The sequence below is a fragment of the Phyllostomus discolor genome, chromosome 3 (genome assembly GCF_004126475.2).
Source record: "Phyllostomus discolor isolate MPI-MPIP mPhyDis1 chromosome 3, mPhyDis1.pri.v3, whole genome shotgun sequence".
Lineage (NCBI taxonomy): Eukaryota > Metazoa > Chordata > Mammalia > Chiroptera > Phyllostomidae > Phyllostomus > Phyllostomus discolor.
The window spans coordinates 119,700,887-119,708,890 of NC_040905.2; positions in this window are offsets into that span (position 1 = coordinate 119,700,887).

Genomic DNA, 8,004 nt, shown 5'->3' on the forward strand with positions numbered 1-8,004 from the left:
ATGTCCCAGGTGAACCTCTTGCCCCTTAGTTCCTTCTCCTATGAAATCCATCCCTAATTTTCCCAGCAGGTTGACTTCGTTTCTATACCTGGACTCCATCCCTGACTAGAATAGCTCTTTCCCATCAGGCACAGGGCACAAACGCTGATCTTGCTTCTCAGCCAATTGATATGAAGCTTTGGAACCTGCAGCCACAGTAGGGCTGATGGCCCAACCTTAGGTGCCATTATTGTCTGGGTCCTCTTGACAGTGTCATGTGCCCAAACTCTTCAAGGGACTCTTGTCACTGTTTTCCACATGGCAAGGCTGCAACACTGCCCTGGACCCTGTTTCCTTCTCTGTGGATTTCTTTCTGAGTTCCCAAGATCAGTGGATTCCTTAGAGATCTCTCCCTCCTATTGGGGGCCAGACTGCCAGACTGGGGTGTGGGCTGGGGGTTACCAGGTCTGGTAGGAAGCTGAAGGCCTGAGAAAGAGCAGATGGAAGGAGAAATCAGGAACTCCTGGTCCAACCTAGACATATAAATCTCCTGGCTGCTGTGAAGCCTTTTAAATGTTTTGACAACCCCCAATCCATCAGAGCCTTTAATTGGGTTTTGACTGAGTTGTTCTATATGTAAATACCAGTTACTGGTGAAGTTGTTTATAGCCAAACTGTCTGTTTATGCAAATTGTGTTCCAAGATTGCAGCGTTTTCATTGCAGGATGAAAACATTCCTTTTATTTAATGCCAAAACCACTTCCTCCTTGGGCTGGAGTTTATTTTCCTCTTTGGCTTTTAAATACAGCACAGCAATTTGGTGACGGAGAAGAGGTGGCTCCCATCCAACTGAGGCCACAGGGCTCCCTGAGAAGGAGGGGGTTACCTGGATCCATGGAGTGTTCTCTCAGAAATCTCAGCCCAGTGTCCCCCCAGAATAGATGAAAAGCTCATTGTCCCTCAGAGCCACCAGGCCAGGATTTGGGCAATTGTTATAAAGGCTGGTTTGGGATTTGCCTTCTTGAAACTGACTCTCTTCTCCCACCCAGTCTCCCAGGATTATGCGACTCTCATGTCTCACCTGTATGACTGTAATGCCACTCATTCTCCCCACAGTAATCTCCTCAAAGCCCATAGGGGACCTTAGGAAAAGCAGATCTGTCCTAGTCTCTCCTCCCTCCCTGCCTGTTGCCCTCAAGGTAAATCCCACCCCCACCACCATCTCTTGCATGGCTCTCTGAGCCCCATGATTAGGATCCATCTTTCACACTGGGTCAGGTTACCCTTGAACCCTACACCCCAGCTTCACTGAGTCATTTCATAGCTTTATCCCTGGCCTACCAAATGGTGCTGAGAAAATGAAATGTCTCACTGGCACCTCAACACACTCATGCATCTCAGCATTTCCCAAGTGCACCAGGTTCAGTCTTGGTGACACAGCAGTGACCAGCATGGACAAAGACACTGCCCTCGTGGAATATCTTCCCGTGGAGCTCACATACAAACTCCTGGCCTTCAGTCTCAGCTGGGGGATGCCTCCTTCTGTAGGTCCACTCTAGGCAGAGTTCTAGCCTTTCTTCTTACCAAGCTCACTGCCACCATGGTTTACAGATAAAATTATAGTCAGCAGGTAAATTCCCTCTTCTTCCTTTACTCCCCAAACCTGGAACTCACACCTTCTTCCTCCCCACTCCTCATTTCAGAGGAAAAGCCTATAAGAAAAGAGAACTCCCCTGTATCTGGAGCAGGTCCTCCCCCCACTCAGAAGTTCTGCCCTAGTGCCTGTCATTTCTGCTGCACTTTTATCCTTGGTCTGTCTGCTGCCTGCCATCACCATTTCCAAGTTTGGAATAACAGTTTTGTAACAATGCTTTGTCAATGCCTGCACAGAGGTCCTCAAGCACCAACAGCAGGAGATTTTGAAAGCAGATGCCTGGGCCATGCCACAGAGCAATTAATGCTGTCTGTGGTGGGGTGAGCCCAGGAATCAATATGTTTTGCAACTTCTCCCAGGTGATTTTATAATCAGCTTGGGTTGAAAATAACTACTATTGTCTTATTGCTTCCCTTCCTGCCACAGAAAATCTACTCAAAATTAGCCCAAGATACTGTCTCCATTTTCCATCTCCTGACTGAATCCTCAATCCATTGACATCCAGCTTCATTCCATCAATTCACCGAAATTGCTTTGAAAATGTCACATCACCCTCTATATCTAAATCCAGCTGACACTGCTCATTCACTGGCATAAGTCCTGGAACGTGTGATGGCATTGACCACCTGTCCTTCCTGCAATGGCCTCTTTGTGCCCTGGGATCCCAGTCTGAGCTGCTTCTCCTGCACTTGTTCCCTCAGGCTCTTCTCCGGGCTTCCCTCCCTTCAGACACTCTGGAATATTAGTGTTTCTAGCGTTTTATTCTCTCTTCCCCCTGGGTGAGTTAATCTATTAATTCTATCTGTACATCCCTTTGTAGCCCAGTCTTTTTTGAGCCTCAGATCCTTCCCTCTCATTACTTGTTGAATGTTTCACATGCCTTCCCTCCAAACCAGATGCCCCTGGTTTACTCCACATCTCCTTATACGACACCATCAGGGCCCCAAAACCCGAAACCCAGGCATCCTCATAGTCTCCTTTTCTCTTCTTCATGTGCAGTTCATCACTGGGTCCTGAAAATTCTGAATACTTATAGAGTCTCTCTGCTCCTTGCCAACCCGCACCAGCTCTGCCTGAGTTAACAAGTTTTCTTTCTTAGTCCGCCTCCAGTCTCACCTCCATTAAGCCATTCTCCACATGATCATCACATTGATCTCTTTATAAAGTCTGACCATCACTCTCCACCTTAATCTCACTTTTCATATATTCTGTAGTGTAAGGTCCTTGAGATGTGTGGTTTATAAAATAGGGTAGTGGTATGACTCACAGCAAATGCCAATAGATAAAGGTGCAGGGCAAGTGCCCCTGTAATGTAGGCAAAGACAAGATTCTCTGCACACAGTGAATAACCAGAGCAGGAGGCAGCTTTGCTGACCTTCAGGTCCTGTGAATTGACCTTCAGTTTCCATGAAAATACCTCACTGCTCCAACAGGTACTTGAGAAAATTCCTTTTGCAGTTTTGCTTTGTTCTTATTCCCTCCAAATTGAAATGGAAATAGATGCTGCTTACATGTATGTTGCCTATCAGGTGCCAGCAATGGATAATAATCCCAATACATCTTGGGCACTTCTCTCAAGAATGACTGAATTCGAAGTTGACTTCCAGCTCTCACTCCCAGCCTCTTTTCAAGCAGGTCTAGGCTTAATGATCACTCAAAGTCTGTCCTGAAGCCTGGCTCCTGCCTCTCCCTCTCTCTCCAGGCTCATGTTCTGCTAACCCCTACCTCACACCATATACTCCAGTCACATTAAAGGACCTGCAGGTACATAAGTGTGTCATAATCTCTTTAGTCTTTGTGCATTTGTCCATGTGGCTCTTTCTGCTGGGAGCCTGAGTGTTTCCTACTCATTTTCAAGACTCACTCAGTGTATATCCGAATTAATGACATTAGCTTCAATATGGCAGATGATGTTGAGTTGCTGAAATAGTTGTTTATTAGAAAAGTGAATGTGGTATTAATAGTTTCAGGGAAAGATCCTTTGAGTGTATTATATCCATTTTATGAAGGAAACTCTTTTTTTCATTTTTTATTTTTATAAAAAATTTATTTTTCACAATGAGATACCACTTCACACTGGTGAGAATAGCCATCATAAACAAATCAACAAACAACAAGTGCTGGAGAGGATGTAGAGAAAAGGGAACCCTAGCGCACTGTTGGTGGGAATGCAGACTGGTACAGCCACTATGGAAAACAGTATGGAATTTCTTCAGAAAACTGAAAATGGAACTGCCTTTTGACCCAGCAGTTTCACTGCTGGGATTATACCCTAAGAACCCTAAAACACCAATCCAAAAAAACCCCAATGCACCCCAGTGTTCAGAGCAACACAATTCATAATAGCCAAGTGCTGGAAGCAACCCAAATGCTCATCAGTAAATGAATGGATAAAAAAAAACTATGGTACATTTACACAATGGAATTCTATGCAGCAGAAAGAGAGAAGGAGCTCCTACCCTTTGCAACAGCATGGATGGAACTGGAGAGCATTATGCTAAGTGAAATAATCCAGGCAGTGAGGGATAAATATCATATGATCTCACCTATAAGTGGAATCTAATTAACAAAACAAACAAGCAAGCTAAATATAACCAGAGATACTGAAATTAAGAACAATCTGACAATAACCAGAGGGGAGGTGGGAAGGGATAATGGGAGTGGAAGTGGGGAAGGGTTTTCAGGAACTACTATAAAGGACACATGGACAAAACCAAGGGAGGTGGAATCAGGGGAAGGAGATGGGGAAGGCTGGGGTGGGGATGGAGTGATGGGGGCAAAATGCAGACAACTGTACTTGAACAACAATAAAATAATTTAAAATTATTTTTTAATTATAGTTTACATTCAGTATTATTTTGTACAGCATAATGTTTAGACAATTATATCCTTTACAAGATGATCTTCCTAATATTTCAAGTATCCACCTGGCACCATACACAGTTATTATAATATTATTGAGTATATTTTCTACGCTGTACTTTGCATCTCCATGATTATTTTGTAACTACCCATTTGTATTTCTTATTCACTTTTTCACCTAGTTCCCCACACCCCTCCTCTCTGGCAACCATCAGTCTGTTTTCTATGTCTATGAGTTTGTTTCAAATTTGTTCATTTATATTGTTCTTAAGATGCTACATATAAATGTAATCACATGGTATCTGCCTTTCTCTGTCTGACTTGTTTCACTTAGCAGAATACCCTTTAGGTCCATCCATGCTGTCACAGATGTTAAGATTTCATTTTTTCTTCTGGCTGAGAAATATTCCATTGTTATGTAAAACCACTGCTTTTTAATACACTCATCTACTAATGGGCACTTGGGTTACTCCCATAGCTTAGCTATTGTAAATAATGCTGCAATGAACATAAGGGTGCATATACTCTTTTAAATTAGTGTTTTGTGTTTCTTTGAATATATACTCAGAACAGGAATTTCTGGGTCATGTAGTGTGGGGGGGGGGCGTTTTGTTTGATTGTTTGTGATTGTTTGTTTGTTTTTGAGGAACCTCCACACTGTTTTCCATACTGGATACATCAATTCAAATTCTCATCAATACTGCATATGAAGATCCTCTTGTTGAATGGTTCCCATTATCACTATGTAATGACCTTCTTTGTCTCTTATTATAGCCTTTGTTTTAAAGTCTATTTTGTCTGGTAGAAATACTGCTACCCCAGCTTTTTTTCATTTGTATTTGCATGAAAGATCATTTCCGTTCCTTTACTTTTAGCCTGTGTGTGTCTTTGGACCTGAGGTGGGTCTCTTGTAGTCATCATAAATATGGATCTTGTTTCCTTGTTCATTCATCTACCCTATGTCTTTTCATTGGAGCATTTAAGCCATTTACATTTAAAATGATTATTGATTACTGCCTATCAATAATCATTTTACTGCCATTTTATTCTTTGTATATTCCTTTTTCTTCTTCTTCTTCTTCAAGAAGTTCCTTTAACATTTCTTTTCATATTGGTTTGGTGGTAATGAAACTCCTTTAGATTTTTCTTGTCTGGGGAGCTCTTTATTTCTCCTTCAGTTCCAAGTGAAAGCCTTACTGGGTAGAGTAGTCCTTGCTTTTCATCCCTTTGAATATTTCATGCCAATCCCTTCTGGCCTGAAAAGTTTCTGTTGAAAACTCAGCTGACAGTCTTATAAAAGCTCCCTTTTAGGTAATTAACTGTGTTTCTCTTGCCTCTTTTAATATTCTCTGTATTTAACTTTTGCCATTTTAGTTATGATGTGTGTTGGTGTGAGCTTCTTTGGGTTCATCTTATTTGGAACTCTGCACTTCCTGTACTTCTGTGTTTTTTTCTTTAACCAGGTTAGGGAAGTTTGTAGTCATCATTTCTCCAAAGAGGCTCTTAATTCCTTGGTGTCTCTTTTCTCCTTCTGGTACCCCTCTGATGCAAACATTGTTTTACTTGGTGTTGGCCCAGAGGTCCCTTAAATATCCTCATTAAAAAATCCTTTTTCTCTTGTTATTTAGTGTTTTCTGCTACCTTTGTCTTACAAATCACTGACTTGATTCTCTGCTTGATCTAACCTGTTGTTGATTTCTTCTACTGTATTCTTTATTTTAAATATTGTATTCTTCAACAGGCTATTTATTGTTTCCATGTCCTTTTTTATGCTGTTGAAGTTCTCACTAAGTTTCTTGAGCATCCTTATCATTAGTGTTTTGAACTCTGTATCTGGTAGATTGCTTGCCTCCATTTCATTTAGTTTTTTTTTTTTTTCCTGGAGATTTCTCCTATTCTTTTATTTGGGGCATCCTTGTCTCCCAGTTTTGGTTGCCTCTCTGTGTTTGTTTCTGTGTAGTAGGTAGATCTTCTATGTCTTCCAGCCTTCATAAGGTAGCCTTATGTAGTGGTGTCCTGTGGTGCTCATTGGTACAGTCTATTTGATCACCTGAGCTGGGGCTCCAGAGTATCACTTTCATGGATTATGTGAGTCCTCCTGTGTAGCTGTCTTGATTGCTCTTGATCCATCTGTGGGTGGAGTTGACCCTCAGCCTTGCTGATTATGAGGATTGACTCCAACCATAGTGTATGGAGCTGTTGTGTGGAGGCTGACTCCACAAAGCAGAATTTTTCCTAGCAGAGAGTGGTGCCTGCTGAAACCTCCCTTTGGGTATGCTACTTGTGGAACTAATCAGGTTGTGTTCTGATGTGGTACAAAGCCAGCCATCAAGAGTATTTGTCCTGGGGCCTCTTGGGAGGGCCTCCAGTACAGGTCAATATTAGACACTGCCTGTGACCAGCCCTGGGCTGCCTATTAGGAACTACAAGGCAACCCACGGTTGGTAGCTGCCTGTGCTGGGCCTGGGTGTGCGAGGGAGGGGCCAAGCTGCATACCAAGACTGCTCCCACCAGTGCTTAGCTTAGGGAAGGTCAGTAAAAAGTTCAAGGTACTCCAAAATCTGCTGCCACCTGTTGGCTGCTCATTATATTCAGCTACTGAAGAACCTCTGGCAGTACTCAAGTTGTGTGAGGCAGGTTCGGAGCAAGTGGTGTTCACTAGGTTAATATAGATTCTAACTTGGTGCCAGTACTGGGTCTGAGGCAACTCATCAAAAGTCTCAATATACACTAAGGCCAGCTGTCACATGCCTGGTGCCTGGGAAACTTTGCAGTAGGGCTGGGGTCTCAGGAACTAGTCAGGTGGAGTCAGTGTAGTTCTTCAGGCTAAAGCAGATTAAGATTTGGACATGTAGAGGGAGGGCTCTGCACAGGAGTTGTTGTAATTTTTGGGCAAGTGGTGGGTAGGGAGTGGTCCTCATCCTAAAACCACACAACTTAGTTTCTCCCTGTGTGTTCCTGGAACCTTCTGAGTTTATCTGTATTTCCTCATGAGTTTTTCAATAAAGACTGCAATGCAAGCTCAGGTTGGCCACTGCCAGAAGATCCCTCCACAGGGTGTGAGCTTGGCAGGGTGGGGCCTCAGGGAGTCAGCAGAGTGGTCCTAAGCTAATGTCCTGTGGAGGGGAGTGCTTGACCCAGGAAAGATGGTATCTGTGGGTGGTATGGGAGAGGGATTCTACACAGGGACATTGGTGGCTGTCTCCTCAGCCCTCTCCCCGAAGCCACACAACCCAATATCACCCTGTATGAATTTGGCTCCCTCTGAGCCACACTCCCTCTGCTGGAGCCCAGGGTGAGTGCTTGTGCAAGAGATTTTGTGTGTTGGCCCTTTAAGAGGAAGCCTATGTTACCAGCAGCGCTCAGTCTTCCAGGGTGGATGGAATCCCTGCTGATTTTCACAGCCAGATGTTATGTGGACTCCTCTTCCTGGCACTGGTGCTCTGGGCTGGGGAGCCCAGCATGGGGTGGAGACCCTTTGCTCCTCAGGGGATGACTTTGCAGCTGAG